The 27,153-nt window shown below is 46.8% G+C and overlaps 1 protein-coding gene across 2 annotated transcripts in view; it reads right to left on the bottom strand.

Annotated features, from left to right (window-relative positions):
• Window positions 1–11,645: 11,645 nt before the first annotated feature.
• The window catches only part of LOC132829996 (gastrula zinc finger protein XlCGF8.2DB-like), a 74,094-nt gene continuing 58,586 nt past the window's right edge, over window positions 11,646–27,153 (bottom strand). For both annotated transcript variants that reach the window (XM_060847449.1, XM_060847450.1), the window contains exon 4: window positions 11,646–12,380. The gene's annotated coding sequence lies outside the window, so the exon portion shown is untranslated. The remainder of the gene's footprint in view (window positions 12,381–27,153) is intronic.

Here is a 27,153-nt window from a genome sequence, read left to right as displayed (position 1 = left end):
GGGACACAGGAACAGGAGGGAGTCACTCAACTGCACGAGAATGGGACATAGGAACAGGAGGCAGTCATTCAAATGCTCAAGCCTGGGACACAGGAACAGGAGGCAGCCGCTCAACCACTCGAAACTGGGACACAGGAAGAGGAGTCGGTCATTCTACTGCCAGACACTGGGGCACAGGAACAAGCGGCAGTAACTCAACTGCTCGAAACTTGGACACAGGAATAGGAGTCGGTTATTCAACTGCCCGATACTGGGGCAGAGGAACAGGCGGCAGTGGGTCAATAGCTCAAGCCTGGGACACAGGAACAAGAGGTAGTCATTCAACTGCTCGTGACTGGGACACAGGAACAGGAGGATATCATTCAACTGCTCGTGACTGGGTCACAGGAACAGGAGGGAGTCATTCAACTGTTCGTGACTGGGACACAGAAAGATGAGGGAGTCACTCAACTGCTCTGGACGGGGACATAGGAAGGAGGTAGTGATTCAAATGCTCCAGACTGGGACATAGGAATAGGAGGGAGTCATTCAACTGCTCGAGACTGGGACATAGGAACAGGAGGCAGCCATTCAATAGCTCGAGAATAGGAGACAGGAAGAAGAGGGAGTCACTCAACTGCTCAAGACTGGGACACAGATAGAGGAGGGAATCACTCAACTGCTCGAGACTGGGACATAGGAACAGGAGGCAGTCAATCAAATAATCGAGACTGCGACACTGGAACAGGAGATAGTCATTCAACTGCTCGAAACAGGGACACAGAACAGGAGGGAGTCACTCAACTGCACGAGAATGGGACATAGGAACAGGAGGCAGTCATTCAACTGCTCGAGACAGGGACACAGGAACAGGAGGCAGTCATTCAACTGCTCAAAACAGGGACACAGGAACAGGAGGGAGTCACTCAACTGCACGAGAATGGGACATAGGAACAGGAGGCAGTCATTCAACAGCTCGAGACAGGGACACAGGAACAGGAGGCAGTCATTCAACTGCTCGAGACAGGGACACAGGAACAGGAGGCAGTCATTCAACTGCTCAAAACAGGGACACAGGAACAGGAGGGAGTCACTCAACTGCACGAGAATGGGACATAGGAACAGGAGGCAGTCATTCAACAGCTCGAGACAGGGACACAGGAACAGGAGGCAGTCATTCAACTGCTCGAGACAGGGACACAGGAACAGGAGGCAGTCATTCAACTGCTCAAAACAGGGACACAGGAACAGGAGGGAGTCACTCAACTGCACGAGAATGGGACATAGGAACAGGAGGCAGTCATTCAAATGTTCAACCCTGGGACACAGGAACAGGAGGCAGCTGCTCAACCACTCGAAACTGGGACACAGGAAGAGGAGTCAGTCATTCTACTGCCAGACACTGGGGCACAGGAACAGGTGGCAGTAACTCAACTGCTCGAAACCTGGACACAGGAACAGGAGTCGGTTGTTCACCTGTTCGATACTGGGGCAGAGGAACAGGCGGCTGTGGGTCAAAAGCTCCAGCCTGGGACACTGGAACAGGAGGGAGTCATTCAACTGTTCGGGACTGGGACACAGGAAGAGGAGGGAATCATTCAATTGCTCGTGACTGGGACATAGGAACAGGAGGGAGCCATTCAACAGCTCGAGAATAGGAGACAGGAAGAGGAGGGAGTCACTCAACCGCTCGAGACTGGGATATAGGAACAGGAGGCAGCCATTCAACAGCTCGAGAATAGGGGATAGGAAGAGGAGGGAGTCACCCAACCGCTCGAGACTGGGACATAGGAACAGGAGGGAGTCATTCAACATCCCGTTACTGGGACACAGGAACAGGAGGCAGTCATTCAACTGTTCGTGACTGGGACACAGGAAGATGAGGGAGTCACTCAACTGCTCTGGACAGGGACATAGGAAGGAGGTAATGATTCAAATGCTCGAGACTTGGACATAGGAATAGGAGGGAGGCATTCAACTGCACGAGACTGGGACATAGGAACAGGAGGCAGCCATTCAACACCTCGAGAATAGGAGACAGGAAGAGGAGGGAGTCACTCCACTGCTCGAGACTTGGGCACAGGTAGAGGAGGGAGTCACTCAACTGCTCGAGACTGGGACATAGGAACAGGAGGCATCCATTCAACAGCTCGAGAATAGGAGACAGGAAGAGGAGGGAGTCACTCCACTGCTCGAGACTGGGGCACAGGTAGAGGAGGGAGTCACTCAACTGCTCGAGACTGGGACATAGGAACAGGAGGCACTCAATCAAATAATCGAGACTGCGACACTGGAACAGGAGGCAGTCACTCATCTTCTCGAGACTGGGAAACAGGAACAGGAGGAATTTACTTAACTTCTTGAGATTGGGACATATGAACAAGATCGAGTCATTCAATTGCTCTTGACTGGGACACAGGAACTGGCGGCAGTCACTCAATTGCTCGAAACTGGGACACAGGAACAGGAGTGTGTCATTCAACTGCTCGTGACTGGGACACAGGAACTGGAGGGAGTCATTCAACTTCTCGTGACTGGGACACAGGAAGATGAGGGAGTCACTCAACTGCTCTGGACAGGGACATAGGAAGGAGGTAGTGATTCAACTGCTCGAGACTGGGACATAGGAACAGGAGGCTGTTATTCAACAGCTCGAGAATAGGAGACAGGAAGAGGAGGGAGTCACTCCACTGCTCGAGACGGGGACACAGGTACAGGAGGGAGTCACTCAACTGCTCGAGACTGGGACATAGGAACAGGAGGCAGTCTTTGAACTGCCTGAGACAGGGACACAGCACTGGAAGGAGTCATTCAACTGCTCGACACTGCGACATAGGAATTGGAGGCACTTACTTAACTCCTCGAAACTTGGATAACGAGAACTGGAGGCAGTCACTCAACTGCTCAAGATGGGACACAGGAACAGGAGAGAGTCACTCAACTGCTCGAGACTGGGACATTGAAACAGGAAGCAGTCATTCAAATGCTCAAGACTGGGACACAGGAACAAGCTGCAGTAACTCAACTGCTCGAAACTCGGACACAGGAACAGGAGTCGGTCATTCAACTGCCAGACTCTGGGGCACAGGAACAGGCGGCAGTAACTCAACTGCTTGAAACTTGGACACAGGAACAGGATCGGTTATTAAACTGCCTGATACTGGGGTAGAGGAACAGGCGGCAGTGCGTAATTGCTCGAGCCTGGGACACAGGAAGAGGAGGGAGTCATTCAACTGCTCGTGACTGGGACACAGGAACAGGAGGATGTCATTCAATTGCTCGAGACTGGGACATAGGAACAGGAGGCAGCCATTCAACAGCTTGAGAATAGGAGACAGGAAGAGGAGGGAGTCACTCCACTGCTCGAGACTGGGACACAGGTAGAGGAGGGAGTCACTGAACTGCTCGGGACTGGGACATAGGAACAGGAGGCAGCCATTCAACAGCTCGAGAATAGGAGACAGGAAGAGGAGGGAGTCACTCCACTGCTCGAGACTGGGACACAGGTAGAGGAGGGAGTCACTCAACTGCTCGAGACTGGGACATTGAAACAGGAGGCAGTCATTCAAATGCTCTTGACTGGGACACAGGAACAAGCTGCAGTAACTCATGTGTCCCAGGCTGGAGCTATTGACCCACTGCCGCCTGTTCCTCTGTCCCAGTCTCGAGCAGTTGAGTGACTCCCTCCTCTTCTTGTCTCCTATTCTTGAGCTGTTGAATGGCTGCCTCCTGTTTCTATGACCCAGTCTCAAGCAGTTAAATGCTTGCCACCTATTTTTGTGTCCCAGACTCGAGGAGTTCAATGACTGCTTCAGGTTCCTGTCTCCCAGTCTCGAGTAGTTGAGTGACTCCCTCACTTACCTGTGTCCCAGTTTCGAGCAATTGAGTGACTGCCCCCAGTTCCTGTATCCCAGTCAAGAGCAATTGAATGACTCGATCCTGTTCATATGTCCCAGTTGCGAGCTGTTAAGTGAATTCCTCCTGTTCCTGTTTCCCAGTCTCGAGCAGATGAGTGACTGCCTCCTGTTCCAGTGTCGCAGTCATCTGTTTCAACCCTCTATTTCTCGCCCTCTGTTTCTCGCACTCTGTTTCACCCCTCTGTTTCAGCCCCACTGATTCATACCCTCTCGGATTCAGCACCTCTGCTTCTCACTGTCTGTTTGTCTCTCACTGTTTATCGCACTCAGTTTCAGCCCATCTGTTTCAGGCCCTCTGTTTCAGCCCCACTCTTTCTACCACTCTGTTTCTCGCCTCTGTTTCAACACCTCTGTTTCACGCCCTCTGTTTCTGTCCCTTTGTATCAGCCCCTCTATTTCTCACCCTCTTTATTTCGCCCTCTGTTTCAGCCAATCAGTTCTCGCCCTCTGTTTCTCACCTTCTGTTTCAGCCCCTCTGTTCATGCCCCTCTGCTTCTCGCCTTCTCTTGAAGCCCATCTGTTTCAATCCGTCTGTTTCAGCCCCTCTGTTTCTCGCTCCCTTTTACAGCCCCTCTGTTTCAGCCCCTCTGTTTAAGCCTCGCTGTTTCTCGCCCTTTGTTCCAGCACCTCTGTTTCAGTCCCTCTGATTCCCGCCCTCTGTTTAAGCCCCCCTGTTTCAGTCCCTCTGTTTAAGCCCCTCTGTTTAAGCCCCTCTGTTTAAGCCCCTCTGTTTAAGTCCCTCTGTTTAAGCCCCTCTGTTTAAGCCCCTCTGTTTAAGCCCCCCTGTTTCAGTCCCTCTGTTTAAGCCCCTCTGTTTAAGCCCCCCTGTTTCAATCCCTCTGTTTCTCCCTCTCGGTTTCTCACCTTCTGTTTCAGCCACGCTCTTCCACACCCTCTGTTTCAGCCCCACTGTTTCAGCACCTTTGTTTAAGCCCGTCTGTTTCTCCCCCTCTCTTCAGCCCCTCTGTTTCAGCCCTTCTGTTTCAGCCCCTCTGGGTCTCGCTCCATGTTTCAGCCCCTCTGTTTCTCATACTCTCTTTCAGCCCCTCTGTTGAAGCCCCAGTGTTTCAGCCCTTCTGTATTTCGCCCCCTGTTTCTCGCGCGCTGTTTCAGCCCCTCTGTTGCAGCCCCTCAGTATCTCGCCCTCTGTTTCAGCCCATCTGTTTCTCTCCTACGTTTTCTTGCACTCTGTTTGCCGCCCTCTGTTTCAGCCACTTTGTTTCAGCCCTTCTGTTTCTCGCCCTCTCTTCAGCCCCTGTGTTTCAGCTGATTAGCCCTTCTGTTTTAGCTCATCTGTATCTCGAATTCTGTTTCAGCTGCTCTCTTTCAGCCCCTCTGTTGAAGCTCCACTGTTTCAGCCCTTCTGTATCTCGCCCCCTGTTTCAACCCCTCTTATTTCTCACCCTCTGTTGCAGCCCCTCTGTATCTCGCCCTCTGTTTCAACCCCTCTGTTTCAGCACCTGTTTCTCCACCTCTGTTTCAGCACCTCTGTTTCTGTTCCTCTGTTTCAGCCCCTGTGTTACTTGCCCTCTGTTTTTGCAACTCTGATTCAGCCCCTCTGTTTCTCTTCCTCTGATTCTCTACCTCTGTTTCAGCCCCTCTGTTTCTCGCTCACTTTTACAGCTCCTCTGTTTCAGACCCTCTGTTTCAGCCCCTCTGAGTAGGACTCTCTGTTTCTCGCCCTTTGTTTCTGAACCTGTTTCAGCCCCTCTGTATCTCGCCCCCTGTTTCTTCCCCTCTGTTTCTTGCGCGCTGTTTCAACCTCTCTATTTCTCGCCCTCTGTTGCAGTCCCTCTGTGTCTCGCCCTCTGTTTCAACCCCTCTGTTTCAGCCCTTCTGTTTCAGCTCCTCTGTTTCAGCACATCTGTTTGTCCACCTCTGTTTCTGTTCCTCTTTTTCAGCCCTTGTGTTACTTGCCCTCTGTTTTCGCAACTCTGCTTTAGTCCCTTTGTTTCAGTCCCTCTGCTTCTAGCTCTCTGTTTCAGCCCACTGTTTCATGCCGTCTGTTTCTCGCCCTCTGTTTGAGGCCCTCTCTTTCAGCCCCACTGTTTCAGCCCTTCTATTTCTTGCACTCTCTTTTCGTGCCCTCTGTTTCAGCACTTCTGATGCAGCCCCTCTGTTTCTCGCTCACTTTTACAGCCCCTCTGTTTCAGACCCTCTGTTTCAGCCCTTCTGAGTAGGACCCTCTGTTTCTCGCCCTTTGTTTCTGAACCTCTGTTTCAGAACCTGATTCCCGCCCTCTGTTTCTTGCTCTCTGTTTCTTGACAACTGTTTCAGCCCCTCTGCTTCTCACCCTCTGTTTCAGCCCCTCTGCTTCTCACCCTCTGTTTCAGCCCCTCTGCTTCTCACCCTCTGTTTCAATCCCTCTGTTTCTCCCTTTCGGTTTCTCGCCCTCTGTTTCAGCCTCTTTGTTTCAGTCCCACATTTCCACACCCTCTGTTTCAGCCCCTCTGTTTTTCGCCCTCTGTTTCAGCCCCTCTGTTTCAGGCCCTCTGTTTCAGCCCCTCTGTTTTTCGCCCTCTGTTTCAGCACCTCTGTTTAAGCCCCTGTTTCAGCCACTTTGTTTCAGCCCTACTGTTTCTCGCCCTCTGCATCTCGCCCTCTGTTTCAGCCCCTCTGTTTCTCCATCTGTTTCTCCACCTCTGTTTCTTCACCTCTGTTGCAGCCCCTGTGTTACTTGCCCTCTGTTTTCTCAACTCTGCTTCAGTCCCTCTGTTTCAGCCCCGCTGTTCCTACCCCTTTGTTTCTCACGCTGTTTCACGCTCTCTGTTTCTGCCCCTTTGTTTCAGTCTCTCTGTTTCAGCCCCTCTGCTACTCGACCTCTGTTTTAGCCCTTTTGTTTCTATCCCTCTGTTTCTCACCCTCTCTTAAAGCCCGTCTGTTTCAGCCCATCTGTTTCAGCCCCTCTGTTTGTCGCCCTCTGTTACTTGCACTTTGTTTCACCCATCTGTTTCAGCCCCACTGATTCACGCCCTCTCGGATTCAGCACCTCTGTTTCTCACTGTCTGTTTCTCGCTCACTGTTTATCGCACTCAGGTTCAGCCCCGCTGTTTCAGCCCCTCTGTTTCAACACCTCTGTTTCACGCCCTCTGTTTCTGCCCCTTTGTATCAGCCCCTCTATATCTCGCCCTTTGTATCTCGCACTCTGTTTCAGCCCCTCTGTTTCTTGCCCTTTGTTTCAGCCCCTCTGTTTCTAGCCCTCTGTTTCTACCAGTCCGTTTTTTTCGCCCTCTCTTTAAGCCCTTCTGTTTCACCTCCTCTGATTCAGCCCCTCTGTTGCTCGCCCTCTGTTTTAGCAACTCTGCTTCAGTCCCACTGTTTCAGTCCCTCGGCATCAGCCCGTTTCTCCACCTCTGTTTCTGTTCCTCTGTTTCAGCCCCTCTGTTTAAACCCCTCTGTTTTTCCACCTCTGTTACAACCGCTCGATATCTTGCCCTCTGTTTCAGCACCTCTGTTTCAGCCCATCAGTTTCTCACCCGGTGTTTCTCGCACTCTGTTGCAGCCCTTCTGATTCAGCCCCTCTGTTTCAGCCCCCTTTTTAAGCCACACTGTTTCTCGCCCTCTGTTTCAGCTCCCCTGTTTCTCGCCCTCAGTTTCTCGCCCTCTGCTTCAGGCCCTCTGTTTCAGCTGCTCTGTTCCTCGCTCTCTGTGTCAGTCCCTCTGTTTAAGGCCCTCTGTTTCCTCCACTCTGTTTCTCACGCTCTGTTTCAGCCCCGCTGTTTCAACCACTCTGTTTCAACCCCTCTGTTTCAGCCCCTCTGTTTCTACCAGTCTGTTTTTTCGCCCTCTCTTTAAGCCCCTCTGTTTCAGCCGCTCCGTTTCAGCTCCTCTGTTTCAGCCCCTCTGTTTCTCGCCCTCTGTTACAGCCTATCTGTTTCAGCGCCACTGTTTCAGCCCCTCTGTTTCTCACCATGTGTTACTCGCCCCCTGTTTCAGCCCCGCTGTTTTAGCCCCTCCGTTTCTCGCCCTCTGTTGCAGCCCTTCTGATTCAGCCCCTCTGTTTCAGCACCTCTGTTTGTCGCCCTCTGTTTTAGCAACACTGCTTCAGTCCCATTGTTTCAGCCCCTCTGTTTCAACCACACTGTTTCTCGCCCTCAATTTCTTGCACTCTGTTTCATCCCCTCTGTTTCTCGCTTCTTGATTCAGCTCCTCTGTTTCAACCCCTCTGTTTCAGGCCCTCTTTTTCAGCCCCTCTGTGTCAGCCCCTATGTTTCTAGCCCTCTGTTTCAGCCTGTTTCTACCACTCTGTTTCTCGCCCTCTCTTTAAGCCCCACTGTTTCGCACCATCTGTTTCTCGCACTCTGTTACAGCCTATCTGAGTCAACCCCATTACTTCTCGGCCTCTGTTTCAACCCCTCTGTTTCAACCCCTCTGTTTCAGGCCCTCTTTCTCAGCCCCTCTGCCTCTCACCCACTGTTTCAACCACTCTGCTTCTCGCCCTCTCTTTAAGCCCCTCTGTTTCAGCCCGTCTGTTTCAGTCCCTCTGATTCTCGCCCTTGATTTCTTGCACTCTGTCTCAATCCCTCGGTTTCTCGCTCCTTGATTCAGCTCCTATGTTTCAACCCCTCTGTTTCAGGCCTTCTTTTTCAGGCCCTCTGTGTCAGCCCCTCTGTTTCTAGCCCTCTGTTTGTCGCCCTCTGTTTTAGCAACTCTGCTTCAGTCCCACTGTTTCAGCCCCTCGGCATCAGCCCCTCTGTTTCTCCACCTCTGTTTCTGTTTCTCTGTTGCAGCCCCTCAGTGTCTCGTCCTCTGTTTCAGCCCATCAAGTTTCTCGCCGGGTGTTTCTCGCCCTCTGTTATAGCCCTGCTGTTTCGCCTCCTCTGTTTCAGCCCCTCCGTTTCTCACCCTCTGTTGCAGCCCTTCTGATTCAGCCCCTTTGTTTCAGCCCCTCTGTTTGTCGCCCTCTGTTTTAGCAACTCTGTTTCAATCCCACTGTTTCAGCCCCTCGGCATCAGGCCCTCTGTTTCTGTTCCTCTGTTGCAGCCCCTCTGTGTCTCGCCCTCTGTTTCAGCACCTCTGTTTCAGCCCATCAGTTTCTCACCCGGTGTTTCTCGCCCACTGTTTCTCGCACTCTGTTGCAGCCCTTCTGATTCAGCCCCTCTGTTTCAGCCACACTGTTTCGGCACTTCTGTTTCAGCCAACTGTTTCAGCTCCCCTGTTTCTCGCCCTCGGTTTCTTGCTCTCTGCTTCAGGCCCTCTGTTTCAACCACTCGGTTTCTCACCTTCAATTTCTTGCACTCTGTTTCAGCCCCTCTTTTTCTCTGTTTCAACCACTCTGTTTTAACCCCTCTGTTTCAGGTCCTCTGTTTCTACCAGTCTGTTTTCTCGCCCTCTCTTTAAGCCCCTCTGTTTCAGCCGATCTGTTTCAGCTCCTCTGTTTCTGCCCCTCTGTTTCTCGCCCTCTGTTACAGCCTATCGGTTTCAGGCCCTCTGTTTCTCACATGTGTTACTCACAGCCTGTTTCAGCCCTGCTGTTTCGCCTCGTCTGTTTCAGCCCCTCCATTTCTCACCCTCTGTTGCAGCCCTTCTGATTCAGCCCCTCTGTTTCAGCCCCTCTGTTTTAGCAACTCTGCTTCAGTCCCACTGTTTCAGCCCCTCGGCATCAGCCCCTCTGTTTCTCCACCTCTGTTTCTGTTCCTCTGTTAAAGCCCCTCTGTTTCGGCCGCTCTGTTTCAGCACCTCTGATTCAGCCCATCAGTTTCTCACCTGGTGTTTCTCGCACTCTGTTGCAGCTCTTCTGATTCAGCCCCTTTGTTTCATCCCTCTGTTTAAGCCATACTGTTTTGGCACTTCTGTTTCTCGCCCTCTGTTTCAGCCCCTCTGTTTCTGCCCAACTGTTTCTTACTCTCTGTTTCAGCTCCCCTGTTTCTCGCCCTCGGTTTCTCGCCCTCTGCTTCGGGCCCTCTATTTCAGTTGCTCTGTTTCTCGCTCTCTGTGTCAGCCCCTCTGTTTCACACCCTCTGTTTCAGCCCCACCTTTTCAGCCCCTCTGTTTCTCGCCTTCTGTATCTCGCCCTCTGTTTCAGCCCCTCTATTGCAGCTGCTCTGTGGCCCCCTCTCTGTTTCAGCCCCTCTGTTTCTCGCTCTCATTGTAGCCCGTCTATTTCAGCCCCTCTGTTTCTCGCTCCCTGATTCAGCTCCTCTGTTTCAGGCCCTCTCTGATTCAGCACCTCTGTTTCAGCCCCTCTGCTTCTCGCCCTCTGTTTCAGCCCCTCTGTTTCAACCACACTGTTTCTCGCCCTCAATTTCTTGCACTCTGTTTCATCCCCTCTGTTTCTCGCTCCTTGATTCAGCCCCTCTGTTTCAACCACACTGTTTCTCGCCCTCAATTTCTTGCACTCTGTTTCATCCCCTCTGTTTCTCGCTCCTTGATTCAGCTCCTCTGTTTCATCCCCTCTGTTTCTCGCTCCTTGATTCAGCTCCTCTGTTTCATCCCCTCTGTTTCAGGCCCTCTTTTTCAGCCCCTCTTTGTCAGCCCCTATGTTTCTAGACCTCTGTTTCAGCCTGTTTCTACCACTCTGTTTCTCACCCTCTCTTTAAGCCCTCTGTTTCAGCCCCTCTGTTTTGCGCCATCTGTTTCTCGCACTCTGTTACAGCCTATCTGATTCAGCCCCTTTACTTCTCGGCCTCTGTTTCAGCCCCTCTGCTTCTACCTCTCCGTTTCTCGCCCTCTCTTTAAGACCGTCGGTTTCAGCTCCTCTGTTTCAACCCCTCTATTTCAGGCCCTCTTTTTTCAGCCCCTCTGTTTCAGCCCCTCTGCCTCTCACCCACTGTTTCAGCCCCTCTGTTTCAACCACTCTGCTTCTCGCCCTCTCTTTAAGCCCCTCTGTTTCAGCCCCTCTGTTTCAGTCGCTCTTGTTTCTCGCCCTCGACTTCTTGCACTCTGTTTCAGTCCCTCTGTGTCTCGCTCCTTGATTCAGCTCCTCTGTTTCAACCCCTCTGTTTCAGCCTCTGTTTCTTCCCAACTGTTTCTTACACTCTGTTTCAGACACTCTGTTTCAGTCTCTCTGTTTCAGCTCCCCTGTTTCTTGCCCTCGGTTTCTCGCCCTCGGTTTCTCCCCTGTTTCAGCTGCTCTGTTCCTCGCTCTCTGTGTCACCCCCTCTGTTTAAGGCCCTCTGTTTCCTCCACTCTGTTTCAACCCCTCTGTTTCAGCCTCTCTGTTTCAACCCCTCTGTTTCAGGCACTCTGTTTCAGAATGCAGTTTGTTACATTTGTTACATTTAATTAAGGCATTAACTTTGGGACATTGAATAAATGAGAGAAGCTCTACTCATTGAATGAACACGTGCAGTTTGTTTCATTAATGAATGAGTTAAGAATGAAACACTGAATGAATGAGAGAAGCTCTACTCATTGAATTAACACGTGCAGTCTGTTTGATTAAATGAAGCATGCAGTTGGTTTTGTTGAATGAATTCGTGCAGTGTGTTTCATTGAATAAATGGCAAAAGCTGTGATTCTGTGGACATCATGGGGTGAGGTGGATCATAGATGCAGCACTTCACTGAGGATGGTGTGAATACCGCATCCTTGTGTTTTGCACTGATGTACATGGCTGTTTTATTAATTAGGAGGAGATATTTGTGGAGTCCTCTCCTTCCTGAGCTGTTAAATAGTCCATCACCAGATATAACTGAATGTGGCAGGAGTGCAAGATGTGAATCTGATCCATTGGTTTTGGGATCATTTCACCCTCTCTATAATATATTAGTTCTGTTATTCAGAATGCAAGGAGTCAAATGCAGTTGCTTTAATGGATTGTCATTAGTTTTAGGTACACACTCATCACTGAACACTGAACAGCTTGATAGTAATGGGAGACCAAGGGATTGTCCAGGGCAACAAGTAACACATTGTAGTTGAATACAAATCTGCTTCTGCTGCTGCTGTGGTCTACAGCACCACACAAATGCCTAGTTTGAGCTGCAATATCTGCAATTCAATTCTGCTGCCTATCCCCAATTCACACCAAGATCCATTCTCCCATTACCCCTGTACTCTGGTTTCTGATGTGGGAAAATTTCCATTTCCATATTCTCATTTTTCTGAGGGTTCCTCCACAGCTCCAAGTTCTGCATTCTTAGCACTGCCATCTTCTGTTTAAAGCAAATGTGTTTCCTTCTGTTTCTCTCACTGACCATGATTAACAGCTCTTCAGTGCCAGTGCTGCCACCAGTTATTTCCCAATGTGTAGCACTCCCATGTTGTACGGGGTGTTTGAACAGCTTAGACATGCATTTTCGAAACTTGTTCAAAAACAGAACATGCTGGAGAAAGCCTTGTTTTACATGTCTCAGCTGGCAGCAACTGTAGAGTGAAATCAGAATTAATCTTTTGGGTCCAGTGACTCTTCTTCAAAGCTCCCAATTTCTACAGCAATTCTTGTTCCTGTTTCAGATTTTCAGTATCCATAGCGCTTTGTTTTATTGAAAAATTTCTCTGTGTCTATTCATTTCTGCAGAAACTCAGCAGGTATGCAAGTATCTACGGACAGAGAGAAACAGAGTTAGCATTTCAAATCCAGTGTGACACCTGTTCAGAATCGAAAAGGATTAAAAAGGTGGAGGAGGGGAAAACAGGAAACAGATGCAATGTAAAAGACAAAAAGCCTTTTCATTATGGTGAAAGTGAAACAGATGTAAAATGGGTGCAAAATAAGGAGTGAGAAAAATGGATTATCTCCATTGAGTGCAAGATGAACAAAACACAAACAAGGCAAGGTCATAGAGAGACCAGGAGGGAAATGCATGAAAAATGGATAACAGTCATAATGGGGTCAGACTGTGAAGTTATGGAATTGAACACTAACTCCTTCAGGCTGTAACATAAAAAAGGGTAAAGTGAGCTTGGGTTGTGCTTCATTGGAACACTGCGGCAGCCCAGGACTGAAATATTAGCATGAGAGCAAGATAGCTTATTGAAATGGGAAGCATGAGAAAGTTAGGGATATTTCTATAGACAGAGTGGAAGTATTCCTCAAAACAGTTTCTGTTTGGTCTTGCCAATGTAAATGAGACAGTATTGTGAGCAGCAATGACAGGAGAGTGAATTGAAAGGGTACAAGTGAAATGCTGCTTCATCTGGAAGGTGTATTTGGGGTCTTTGAAAGTGAGGAGGGAAGAGGTGAATGGGCAAGTGTTGCAGCTTCTGCAGTTGCATGGGAAGATGCCACGTGGGAGTGAGGAAGTGGCACACCCCTCCCACCCCCCCCACCCCCATCCAACATGGAGTGGGGAAAATGGAGGGTGTCACAGAGGGAACGGTCCCTGTTAAATGCTGACAGTGACGGGAGGGGACAATGTATTTGATGGTGCTGCTGTGTTGGAGGTTGTGGAAGTGATGGAGCGGAGTTTTTCAAATGGAGATCCTAGTCCAGTGGGAAGTGAGAACAAGGGGATTTCTATCTTTCTTGAGGAAAGGGGGGCAGAAGCACAGGAATGGGTCAGTCAGAACTGGAGGCCATGTCCACCAGAATATTCCTCGTTTAAGGGAAAAGGAGATCATGTCAGAGACTTCCCAAAGGAATGGGATAACATCAAATAGAAATTATAGTTACGGGGAAACTGGGAAAATTGAGTCACTCTCAGCTGTTCAAGTGTTCAGCCACATGCGGAACAAAGAACAAAGACAATGACAGCACAGGAACAGTTCCTTCAGCCCTCTGAACCTGCACCGATCCTGATCCTCTATCTAAACCTGCCACCTATTTTCTAAGGGTCAGTATCCCTCTGCTCCCTGCATGATACATCTTAAATGATGCTAATATGCCCACCTCACCACCTCTGCTGACAATGCATTCCAGGCACCCACCACCTCTGCGTAAAGACCTTTCCATGCATAGCTCCCTTAAACTATTCCCCTCTCACTCTGAACTCATGACTCCTAGTAATTGAGTCCCCCCACTCTAGGAAAAACCTTCTTGCTATCCATCCTGTCTATACCTCTTATGATTTTGTAGACCTCAGTCAGGTCCCCCCTCAACTTCTGTCTTTCTAATTAAAATCATCCTAGCCCACTCATCCTCTCTTCACAGCTAGCACCCTTCATACCAGGCAACATCGCGGTGAGCATCCTTTGTACCCTCTCCAAAGCATCCACATCCTTTTGGTGATGTGGCGACCAGAATTGTACACAGTATTCTAAATGTGGCTGAACCAAAGTCTTGTACAACTGTAACATGACCTGCAAACTCTTGTACTCAATACCCTTGTCTGATGAAGGAAAGCATGCCTGCGTTGCCACCTTCAGGAAATAATGGACCTGAACACCGAGATCTCTCTGAACATCAATTTTCCCCAGGTCTTTCCCACTTACTGCATAGTTTGCTCTTGAATTGGATCTTCCAAAATGCATCATCTCACATTTCCCCATTTGAACTCTATCTGCCATTTCTCTGCCCAACTCTCAATGCTATCTATATTCTGATGTATTGACTGACAGTGCCCTTCACTATCTGCTAGTCCACCAATCTTACTGTCATCTGCAAACTGGCTAATCAGGCCACCTATACCTTCCTCCAAATCGTTTATACCATAAGCAACAGTGGTGCCAGCGTGGATCCCTGTGTAATACCACGGGGCAGCACGGCGGTCTGTGGCCCAGTGGTTAGCACTGCTGCCTCACAGCGCCATAGACCCGGGTTCAATTCCCGCATTGGTCAACTGTCTGTATGGAGTTTGCACATTCTCCCTGTGTCTGCGTGGGTTTCCTCCGGGTGCTCCGGTTTCCTCCCACAGTCCAAAAATGTGCAGGTTAGGTGAATTGGCCATGCTAAATTGCCTCTAGTGTTAGGTGAACGGGTAAATGTAGGGTGGGTTGCGCTTCGGCAGGTCGGTGGTGGGTTGCGCTTCGGCAGGTCGGTGTGGCCTTGTTGGGCCAAAGTGCCTCTTTCCACACAGTAAGTAAGCTAATCAAATGTTGCAATTGTACCAGCTCATTCCATACACGTACCATCCTCTGTGTGAAAACGTTGCCCTTTAGGTCTCTTTTATATTTTTCCCCTCTCATCCTAAACCTATGCCCTAAACTAGAGTTCTGGACTCCCTGACCCCAGGGAAAAGACTTTGCCTGTTTACCCTATACATGCCCCTCATAATTTTGTAAACCTCTATAAGGTCACCCCTCAGCCTCCAGGGAAAACAGCCCCAGCCTGTTCAGCCTCTCCCAATAGCTGAAATCCTCCAACCCTGGCAACATCCTTTAAGTCTTTTCTGAACCCTTTCACTTTTCACAACACCTTTATGTTAGGAAGGAGACCAGAATTGTACACAATATTCCAGTGGCCTAACCAATGTCCTTTGCAGCTGCAACATGACCTCCCAACTCCTGTACTCAATACTCTGACCAATAAAGGAAAGCATACCAAACGCTTTCTTCACTATCCTATCTACCTGCGACTCCACTTTCAAGGAGCTATGAACCTGCACTCCAAGGTCTCTTTGTTCAGCAACACTCCTTAGGACTTTACCACTAAGTGTATAAGTCCTGCTTTCCCAAAATGCAGCACGTCGCATTTATCTGAATTAAACTTCATCTGCCACTTCTCAGCCCATTGGCCCATCTGGTCAAGATCCTGTTGTAATCTGAGGTAACCCTCTTCGCTGTCCACTACACCTCCAATTTTGGTGTCATCTGCAAACTTACTAACTGTACCTCTTATGCTTGCATCCAAATAATTTATGTAAATGACAAAAATTAGAGGGCCTAGCACCGAACCTTGTGGCACTACACTGGTCACAGACCTCCAGTCTGAAAAACAACTCTCCACCACCACCCTCTGTCTTCTATCTTTGAGCCAGTTCTGTATCCAAATGACTAATAATCCCTGTATTCCGTGAGATCTAACCTTGCTAATCAGTCTCCCATGGGGAACTTAGTTGAACGCCTTACTGAAGTCCATATAGATCACATCTACCGCTCTGCTCTCATCAACCCTCTTTGTTACTTCCTCAAAAAACTCAATCAAGTTTGTGAGACATGATTTCCCCCGCACAAAGCCATGTTGACTATCCCTAATCCGTCCTTGCCTTTCCAAATACATGTGCATCCTGTCCCTCTGGATTCCCTCCAACAACTTGCTCACCACTGACATCAGGCTCACTGGTCTACAGTTCCCTGGCTTGTCTTTACCTCCCTTCTTAAACAATGGCACCACGTTAGCCAACTCCAGTCTTCTGTCACCTCACGTGTGACTATCGATGATACAAATATCTCATCAAGAGGCCCAGCAATCACTTCTCTAGCTTCCCATAGAGTTCTAGGATACACCTGATCAGGTCCTGGGGATTTATCCACCTTTATCCATTTCAAGACATCCAGCACTTCCTCCTCTGTAATATGGACATTTTGCAAGATGTCGCCATCTATTTTCCTACAGTCTATATCTTTCATTTCCTTTTCCATCGTAAATACTGATGCAAAATACTCATTTAGTATCTCCCCCATTTTCTGCAGCTCCACATTAAGACCACCTTGCTGATCTTTGAGGGGCCCTATTCTAACCCTAGTTACTCTTTTATCCTTAATGTATTTGTAAAAACCCTTTGGATTCTCCTTAATTCTATTTGCCAAAGCTATCTCATGTCACCTTATTTCACTCCTGATTTCCCTCTTAAGTCTACTCCTACTTCCTTTATACTCTTCTAAGGATTGACTTGATCTATCCTGTCCACACCTTTCATATGCTTCCATCTTTTTCTTAACCAAACCCTCAATTTCTTTAGTCATCCAGCATTCCCTATACCTACCAGCCTTTCCCTTACCTTAACAGGAATATACTTTCTCTGGATTCTCATTATCTCATTTCTGAAGGCTTCCCATTTTCTAGCTGTCCCTTTACCTGCGAATATCTGCTCCCTATCAGCTTTTGAAAGTTCTTGTCAAATACTGTCAAATTTGGCCTTTCTCCAATTTAGAACTTCAACTTTTAGATCTGGTCTATCCTTTTCCATCATTATTTAAAATCTTCTAGAGTTATGGTTGCTGGCCCCAATGTGCTCCCCCACTGACACCTCAGTCACCTGCCCTGCCTTATTTCCCAAGAGTGGTTAAGTTTTGCACCTTCTCTAGTAGGTATATCCACATACTGAATCAGAAAATTGTCTTTTACACACTTAACAAATTCCTCTCCATCTAAACCCTTAACACTATGGCAGTCCCAGTTGATGTTTGAAAAGTTAAAATCCCCTACCATAACGACTGTATTATTCTTACAGATAGCTGAGATCACCTTAAAAGTTTGTTTCTCAATTTCCCTCTGACTATTAAGGGGTCTATAATACAATCCCAATAAGTTGATCATCCCTTTCTAATTTCTCAGTTCCACCCAAATAACTTTCCTGCATGTATTTCCACGAATATCTTCCCTCAGCACAGCTGTAATGCTATCCCTTATCAAAAATGCCACTTCCTCCCACTTGCCTCCCTTTCTATCCTTCCTGTAGCATTTGTATCCTGCAACATTAAGCTGCCAATCCTGCCTATCCCTGAGCCATGTTTCTGTAATTGCTATGATATCCCAGTCCCATGTTCCTAACCATGCCCTGAGTTCATCTGCCTTCTCTGTTAGGCCCCTTGCATTGAAATAAATGCAGTTTAATTTATTAGTCTTATCTTGTCCCTGCTTGCCCTCACTGTTTCTGTTCTGCACCCTCTCTGAGACACCCTTGATCCTGGCACTGGGGAAGCAACACACCATTCTGCTTTTTCGCTGCTGTCCACAGAAACGTCCGTCTGTACCTCGGACTATAGAATTCCCTAACACAATTGATCTTTTGGAACCCGACGTACCCCTCGTTGCATTAGAGCCCCTCAGCTACGCGTATGCTCTGCAGCTTCATCTGCAGCTTCAGAGTCGTCATGCAACCTAACGTGCTGCAGTTTGACACGCTTTCTGCTTATGAATGAATCAGGGACATCAGCTGTCCCTGAACTCCCACATTGAGCAAGAGGTTACCCCGACTGATTGAAAAGAACCAGGAATCTAAATTGTGAATTGACGTCTCACATCTTGGCGAAAGCAGAATATGAAAAAGTCAATGGGTGTACAGGAACAGACAGTTAAGCAGACATTTCCTAATGCACAGCAACTATTGATTCTGATCAAAAGGAAGGACTTGATAAGATGATGAACAACCCATAGTTCACAAAGTCTGTCAAGGAGAGTATTCAACCACAAATTGAGAATTCAAATTGGTGAACATGAGTGTACACCAGATTTGGGACACTTTTAAAGAATCAGACGCAGATGATTGAAAGCAAAACAAAGGAAGAAAATTGTAGTTTATGGTAGTAAATTGGTAAGTGTCACAAAGCTGGTTCCTTTCTTCTAAAAGCTGTTCCTTTTCTCATGGATACCGTGTCCTGCGTTTCTTTCAGAGGGGACATAAACGCTCCTGGTGTCAATTAGACTGGTTTGGTATAGAGATTAAAGGGTATTAAGAAACCTTTTTGTTTTATGTGTAAACAGATAGATTTCAGGCCAAAGTGGTCATGTTTTAGAAGTGTCCTGCATAATAAAAGGGGAGTGGTCAGCTCTCCAGCTGAGCAGTTCAGTTTAGAACTAGTTGGGAACTCAACAGTGAGCTGTATGAAAACAATCTCTCTCTCTCTCTGCTTCTGCCCTTCTAACTTCAACCTGTAAGTATTTGTTCCTTTTTTTAACTGTGTTTCAAGAGGCTTTGCTTATTGGGACTGTTGTGGATATTCGGAACAGCATGATTAAGTCTAGCTTGGACAGATTGAGTTCTGTAGGGGTTCTTTATTCTGCTCTTTGTGTTCAATTGTGTAATTTTGTGAATAAAGTTTTGACTGTTTTAAAACCTGGTAGTCATCCTAGCTACCTTAGTCCAGGTAATTTTGAAAGTACACTCACCGAAACAAATTGCAAAGTTATAGTCTGGGTTGCTTGCTGAAGAATGTTTTGAGTGGTCTGGTCTGGTCCAAAACACTGGGGACTTGTCCGGGGTTTTAAACAATGTGTGGTAAGTCCTAGTGACTTTATTTCAGATGTTGATTTGGTTGGAATAGTAATAGCTGTTTCAATCGCCAAAAGTATTCTGCAAATAGATGCGGTGACTTTGGAAGGTTTGCAAAAGGTGAATAAGGCCAAGCTGCAGCAATTAGCAGACAAACTGGGGTTGGAACTGCCTGCTTCTGTGAGGAAAGGAGAGACAATTACAGCAGTAACTCAACATTTAAACTTGCTAGAGAAAACATCAGAATCTATAGAGATGGCAAATGAAGCAGTTTTTAGTTTGAGGTGAGAGATGAGGAAAGGCAGCAGAAATGAAACAGTTTGAGTTCTGATTAAAAACAGAAGAGAAGGGAAAAGAGAGCAGCAGAAGAGAGGGGAAAAGAGAGAGTAGCAGAAGAGAGGGAATTATAGCAAGCAGCAGAAGAGAGGGAAGAAGAGAGAACAGCAGAGAGGGAAAAAGAAAGAGCAGTAGAAGAGAGGGAAAAAGAGCAGCAGAAGAGAAAGAAAAAGAGAGAGCTTTTGAACTTCAAAAACTGACACTTAAAAAGGAAAGTCAGCTTAAAAGGCTAGAGATAAAGGCTGAAGATAGGCTTAGTGAGGAGGAGCAAGCCTCTGGTAGTCGAGCGAGAAACTATTTAAGCATGTTCAAGCATTGCCTAAATTTGATGAGAAGGATGTGGAAGTCTTTCTCATCTCCTTTGAAAGGTGGCTAAACAAATGCAGTGGCCAGCGGCAATGTGGATTTTATTGATCCAAATGAAACTTGTAGGTCGGTGTCCTGAGGTATTGGCATCACCATCAAAAGAGAGACGAATGCCATAAAAGGTACTAGTAACAGAATTCATGGTGAAACAAAAATGCAATTATGTAAAGTGAGGCTAGAGTACTCCAGAGAAGAGTGGAGAATTTGTGGTAGGAGTATTGGACAAACTCTGAGCTCCAGGAATACAGCTTGTCCTTGCAAGCAATATAGACGATTCACCGTGAGCTGTTTACTCTGGTTGAAAAGCTAGTGGATGCACAGGCAACTGAAGAAATGAAAGATATTTATTCAGGAATTTTCCCAGATTGTGTGGTCATAAGATCACAGAGGCACAAGTCGAAGCAGGAGAGATCAAAAGGCACAGTTTGCAGATGATACGAAGTTAGGTGGACAGGCAGGTAGTACTGAGGAAGTGGGGAGGCTCCAGAAGGGTCTAGACAGTTTGGGAGAGTGGTCCAGGAAATGGCTGATGGAATTCAACGTGAGCAAATGCGAGGTCTTGCACTTTGGCAAAAGAATAAAAGCATAGACTACTTTCTAAACGGTGAGAAAATTCGTAAAGCCAAAGTACAAAGGGATCTGGGAGTGCTAGTTGAGGATTCTCTAAAGGTAAACATGCAGGTTGAGTCCGTGATTAAGAAAGCGAATGCAATGTTGTCACTTACCTCAAGAGGGTTGGAATATAAAAGCACTGTTGTGATACTGAGACTTTATAAAGCTCTGGTTAGGCGCCATTTGGAGTACTGTGTCCAGTTTTGGTCCCCACACCTCAGGAAGGACATACTGGCACTGGAGCGTGTCCAGCGGAGATTCACACGGATGATCCCTGGAATGGCTGGTCTAACGTATGAGGAACGGCTGAGGATCCTGGGATTGTATTCATTGGAGTTAGAAGATTAAGGGGAGACTTACAAGATAATACATGGCTTGGAAAGGGTGGACGCTAGAACATTTTTTCCGTTAGGCGGGGAGACTAGGACCCGTGGACACAGCCTTCAAATTAGAGGGGGTCAATTCAGAACAGAAATGCGGAGATATTTCTTCAGCCAGAGAGTGGTGAGCCTGTGGAATTCATTGCCGCTGAGTGCAGTGGAGGCCGGGACGCTAGATGTCTTCAAGGCAGAGATTGATAGATTCTTGATGTCACGAGGAATTAAGGGCTACGGGAAGAATGCGGGTAAGTGGAGTTGAAATGCCCATCAGCCATGATTGAATGGCGGAGTGGACTCGATGGGCCGAATGGCCTTACTTCCACTTCTATGTCTTATGGTCTTAGGTAAGGAGATGATTTTTGATCAGATAAGTGGGACAGAGAAGAAGCCAACGGGTAAGCATGCAAGTATCTTTAACTCTGCTAAGCTGATCGAGTTACAGCAGAAAGATGAAAACTTAAAACAGTAATATCAAAAAGCATATACAGAGAAAGGAGAGTGAATGCCTTCCTGTGTGTTATTACTTCACAAATGATGTCTTTATGAGGAAATGGAGACCATCCCGCATTCAAGCAGATAAGAAATGGGCAGAGATTTATCCAATTGTTTTGACAGTAGCGTATAGGAAGGAGAGTAAAAACAATGACTGCAGATTGCCTGACCTGCTATGCTTTTCCAGCACCACTCTAATCTAGACTATAGGAAGGAGGGGCTGCGCATGACATTTAGGGATGAGGAAAATACAGGCTAAGATACAAAGACATTTTTACTGGCCTGGACTACACAAAGATGTAGTTGAATTTTGCCAGACATGTCAAACATATTGACTAATCGGAGAACCACAGGAGGTAATAAAACCTGCACCTTTAGTACCAATTCCAGCATTTGAGGAACCTTTCACAAGAGTCGATTGATTACGTAGGTCGGGGAGAAAGTGAGGACTGCAGATGCTGGAGATCAGAGCTGAAAATATGTTGCTGGAAAAGCGCAGCAGGTCAGGCAGCATCCAAGGAGCAGGATAATCCACGTTTCCTGAAGAAGGGCTCATGCCCGAAACGTCGATTGATTACGCAGGTCCCCCATTTCAAACAAAAAGTGGAAATAAGTATTTATTAACAATAATGGATATGTCGACTAGGTTTTCAGAGGCAATCCCATTATGCAATATCACAGCAAAAAGGTTGTAAAAGAATTACTTAAATATTTTTATGAGATACGGATTGCCAATAGAGATCCAGTCAGATCAAGGAGCAAACTTGCACATCCAAACTATTCAAGGAGGTCATGAATAACTTGGGAAAAAAGCAATTCAAATCTACTGCGTACCATCCGGAATCACAGGGAGCACGAGAGAGATGACATCAACACTAAAGACCATATTGAGGGCTTATAGTCAGGATTATTCAGATGATTGGGATAGGGGAGTTTCATTTGTACATTTTGCGATCAGAGATGCACCAAATGAATCGACCAAATTCAGTCTATTTGAATTAATTTTTGGGCATGAAGTAAGATGACCATTAAAATTGATTAAGGAGAAATAAGACTGCGTCCGAGAAACAATGAGAATGTGTCTCAGTAGGTTTGCCATTGCCATGGCCCCTAGGTAACATCTGACTAACAGAGACAATCTACAATCTTTATAAAGCAGGATGAAGTTTGTCACCAAGTTAGATGTGAGGAAGATAAACAAACAAATCAACTTAGAGGCAAAGTTACCAGTTGGATTGAGGTCATGATTTAGAGGTGCCAGTGTTGGCTTGGGGTGTACAAAGTTAAAAATCACACAACACCATGGGCAGCATGGTGGCTCAGTGGTTAGCACTGCTGCCTCACAGCACCAGGGTCCCAGGTTTGACTCCAGCCTCAGGCGACTGTCTGTGTGGATTTTATACATTCTCCCTGTGTCTGCATGGGTTTCCTCCCACAGTCTAAAGATGTGCTATTTTATCTCCTGGAGTCCATCCCCATGTGTAATATCCACACCGTCCTGCTTATGCAGCAACTGACTGTTCTGTCTGGATCACCTTCACTTTCACCTTTGAACGATTTGTGGCTATTTGTTGCCAGAGGCTGAAAAGTAAATACTGCAGTGAGAAAACAGTAGCTGTAGTTCTGGGAACAGTGACTGTGCTGAGCTGATTAAAGAACATGTTCTGGTGTTTTATGCTCTCAGGTCAGTATAAGCTGTGGATCAACCCCTGCTTTTGTTTGGGAGAAGGTGATGTTCAATTCTCTCAAACTTCGGTCACAATCAAGTTCCTCAACCACATTCTAACCCCGGCTCTCCCATTTCTCCTGATTCTGCTGCTCAATGTTTTCACCGTCAGACACATTTTAGTGACCAGCAGAGCCACAGGAGACTCCAGGCTCACATCAATGGAGATGCTCAGTGTGACACAGAAATGCAAAATCAGAAAGAAATCCATCATTTTACTGTTTGCAACCTCTGCAAATTTCATCCTGTTTTGGTCAATGTTAATGTTGTGTTCTACATGGAACCGGATGTCGTGCTTTGGATATGAGTCCGCTCATCTAGATTGGCTTCTGATGTGTTTGGGCTTCATGCTGCAGCTCCTTAGCTGCTGTACAAACACTGCGATTTATGCTGTGATGCAGACTAAGTTCAGATAGCAGCTGAAGAACGTGCTGAAATATTCCTTTATCCAAATTCCTCAATCAATCATATTCACTCATTAAACAAACCTTCCAGGATTTTCCCATTTCAGATCAATGTTTCAGCAATGAAGCAGCCTGTCGCTATGGTAACAGACTGAAGGTAGTGCTGGTTTGTCCAACTTTATCCCACAGGGAGTTGCAGGGACACATTTCAATGTTTTTCTCGACTCAGGGGCCAGTGAGAAAAGGTACCATTCCATTGATGTATCTATCACTTCAATTTGTCAATAATATAAATGTACATTTAAAAGTACCATGCAGCAAAATAGCTTCTCCAACACAAAGACAAACAACATTCTAAGTTGGAGAGAGAGACTCAGCCCCAAGTCCAGGTCCTCAGGGAAGTGGAGGGGACCAGAGCCAAGCTCAGAGTTGGGTTTAAGTCATTCTTGTCCTTGCTTTCACCTCTGGATCACTCCAATTCATCTCTCTCTCTTGTGCCCTGAGTCTCCATGTCACCCTTCCACTCTTGCAATATCCCTCTGTCTCTTCTCCCTTTTTCTCACTTTTTCATTGTCCTAACCCACCCCAGTCCCATTCTCCTACACTGTCTCTCCATCTTGCATTTTCTTTACCTCCCAATCGCCCTCTGTCACACTTCCCTCATACTCTCCATACCTCTCTTCGTCAAACCCACTCTCACCTTCTATTGCTTGGAAAACAGAGTAGAGTGGAATCACATGCCATTGCTTAGGGAATAGTGTGGGATAAGAAAACCAATTGTTGCTAGGAGAACAGCATGAGTGTAATACCACTAGTATTTGCAGGGAAACACTGTGGCAATTAGGTTCAACGTCATTGCTCGGGGAAAGTTGTGTGGGAGTGGAGCTCCAGGCCATTGCTTTGTGAATTAATCTGAGGTTTCTTCCACCTGGCGTTTCTTGGGGAACAATGTGACTTGGGATCACTGCCTATTGCCAGGTGAACAATGTGCAGGTGAGTTCACAGATTGTTGCTTGGGTAACAGAGTGGGCGTGGGACCATAAGATGCTGTTAGGAAAACAATGTGGCTGGTGGGTTCAGGGGCATTGTTGGGGAACAGTGAAGGAAAGGACCGCAGACCATTGCTAGGAAACAGAATGTGTTTGAATCCTAAGCCTATTGTCAAGAGAACAGACTGGGTGTGCTGTAGCAGGCTGTTGCTTGGGGAATAGCTTGGGATTTGGCCAGTGAGTGCTGCTAGGGGATCAGAGTGGGAGTGGGTCTGCAGTCCAATGCTCAGGACACTGATGAACTACAGGCTGTTGTTAGGGGAAAAGCCTGGGAGTGGGTCCACTTGTTGTTCATAGAGAACAGAATGAGGGTGGTGCATAGGCCATTGCTGAGGCAGCAGACCACTGTGTGCTGCTAGGGGAATAGAGGGGTAGGGGTCAAACTATTTCTCGGGGAACAATGTGTAGGATCTACTGGCTATTACTAGGGGAAATGAGTAGGGAAACAGAGGAAAGTCAGGCTGTTGGGCTTTCCTAGGGGAACAGGAGTGGGGCTGACAGCCATTGCTAGGGGGATGGGGGAGTCAGGCCACCTGGCATTAGTAGGGGAAAAGAGCCGGATTTTGGTGAAATAACTCCACAGAGCTCATAACTCCTAGATTGTTGGAAAAAGCAACTTGACTTAAAAATGCTCTTTTGGAGAGGAATTCTGTCATCCTCACCTGGTAACCTCACATGTATAGAAATGCGAGGCTTTGTTCCTTCAATTTACTGTTGAAAGGATTTCAGAGTATTGTTAGATTTTTAGGTGAGGATCCTAGTCCGAGATCCGGAAGCAGCAAGAAGCTTTTTGATTAATCAATCTCAGCAGTTTCCAGTGTCTCAAAAATTTTCATTCCCTCCAATCCTTCAGGAATACAATCCTAGGTTTGTGTAGTCTCACTCCCTTGTCACTGATCCCTTGCTGTCCAGCTAGCATTCTAGTGAGTCGACGATGCATTCAAATTGTCATGGACTCCCAAGTTCCCAATCTTCCTTGCCTTTGTCTATTTATGAAGTCAATGTCAATGCTGTGCTGACATGAAATGGCTGCCGTAAACACACTTAAAATGGCTAACTGACTTGACTGACACCTTCTGAATCATTCATTCTGGCCTTGCAGATTAAAACGCACCTAACAGTTTGTCCATCTCAGCCTCCTGAAGATGAACCACAACGTGATATGAACTGATTCTGTTTGGACTGAGGCAGGACAATATAAACTAAATGGTACAATGTTAAACAAAGAAATTCTGATAAAGGGCTTTTGCCCGAAACATCGATTTTCCTGCTCCTCGGATGCTGCCTGACCTGCTTGCTTTTCCAGCACCACTCTAATCTCCAGCATCTGCAGTACCCACTTCTGTCTATTTAGTTTGGGTCAGGTGTTCTGTCAGCAAGTTCCAGAATCTGTTTAAGGCTACTACCTTGACTCAATTAAAGATTTCAGCAGTGTCTGTTAACTTCCTAAATTTCAAACATGCAGAGTGATAGGAAATTACAAAATGTCACATGCTAGCTCAGCCACTGAATTGCATTGGTGTGGAATTGTTCAGAATCTATCACATTTTTAAACTGGATCATGCTTGCTTTAGCCCTAGAACAGGACAACATCAAATACCACTCTGACACACTGTGGCTTCCAATGTTCTACTGTCTAAAAAAAAGAAAATGATTTGCAAATAAACAAACTTTCTGGGCCCATAGATCCGTGTGAAGGAGTGAGAGTGCATAGGAACTGGGGAAATGGAATTCTGAGGGCATGCATGTGATTGTGAGGGAGTGTAATAGAGAACAAATAAGGGTTAGGGTCTGAGTTTAATTGAGTGAGAGATTGCCTTGGAGTGTGTGTGAGAGGTAGGTGTAAGACTGGGTGATTCTATCAGCTGGTGTAGTTGTAATGAACGACAAGTGTGTGTGTGTGTGTGTGTGTGTGTGTGTGTGTGTGTGTGTGTGTGTGTGTGAGAGAGAGAATATGTGCACACGTGTGAATGCATGACAGAGTGCTTGCATTTGTGAGCATGTCTGTGCAAGAGATTTTGTGTGTTTCTGTGTATATGAAAGATTAATCGTGTACCTGTGTATGAGAGAATGATTGTGTGTTTGTGAATGTATGTCTAAGTGTGTGAAGGAGGAGCTCCAATGGGATATTAACATTTTGAGTGAAATGGAAAATCTGACGACTGAGATGCATATCAAGATTTACACTTGTTTCGAAAACAATCCCCTGGTAATACGTGGCAATGTATCATTTGTCTTCTTATGTGTGGGCTCTACATTATTAAATTTCCGATACCAAAACGTAACCTTGGACAATATGTTTAATAATTTCTCACCACAGTAAACCCAAATATTACGTTTTCTTTTTCTATTCCACCTTCAGACATAAATCACTTTCATATTTCCACTGACTGTTTTAAATATATCTCCCACAATACAGATAGCAGAGTATATGATGTGATGGGATGTAGCGAATTCTGTTACACTTAGTACCTCCATGTTGTATTCTTAAAATACCCAGTCAGATGACAATCCTTCCTCAGGGACAAAGCCTCTTTCAGTCTGGAAGCATGGGCATAGAACGGATATTTTAGTACGACGGTGAGTTAGTTTGGAAATCTCAGCTGCACACAGAGTCATAGAGTCCTACAGCACAGAGACAGGCCCTTTGGCCCAAACTGGTCCTTGCTGAGCAAAATGTCCATCCATGCGAACCCCATTTCTCTGCACTTGGCCCCTAGTCCTCTAAACCTTTCCTGTCCCTGTATTAGTCCTAATGTCTTTTAAATGTTGTTAATGTACCTGTCTTAACTACTGTGTGTGTGTGTGTGCGTGTAGGTGTGTGCGTAACACCCTCTGGGTAAAAAGGCTGCCCCGCAGATTCCCTTTTATTCTTTCCCCTCTAACCTTAAACTGGTGCTCTCTAGTCCTCAATTCC

This window comes from Hemiscyllium ocellatum, chromosome 30 (assembly GCF_020745735.1).
Source record: "Hemiscyllium ocellatum isolate sHemOce1 chromosome 30, sHemOce1.pat.X.cur, whole genome shotgun sequence".
Taxonomy (NCBI): domain Eukaryota; kingdom Metazoa; phylum Chordata; class Chondrichthyes; order Orectolobiformes; family Hemiscylliidae; genus Hemiscyllium; species Hemiscyllium ocellatum.
The sequence above is the reverse complement of the archived record's forward strand: the minus strand, read 5'-3'. Positions and strand labels throughout refer to the sequence as shown.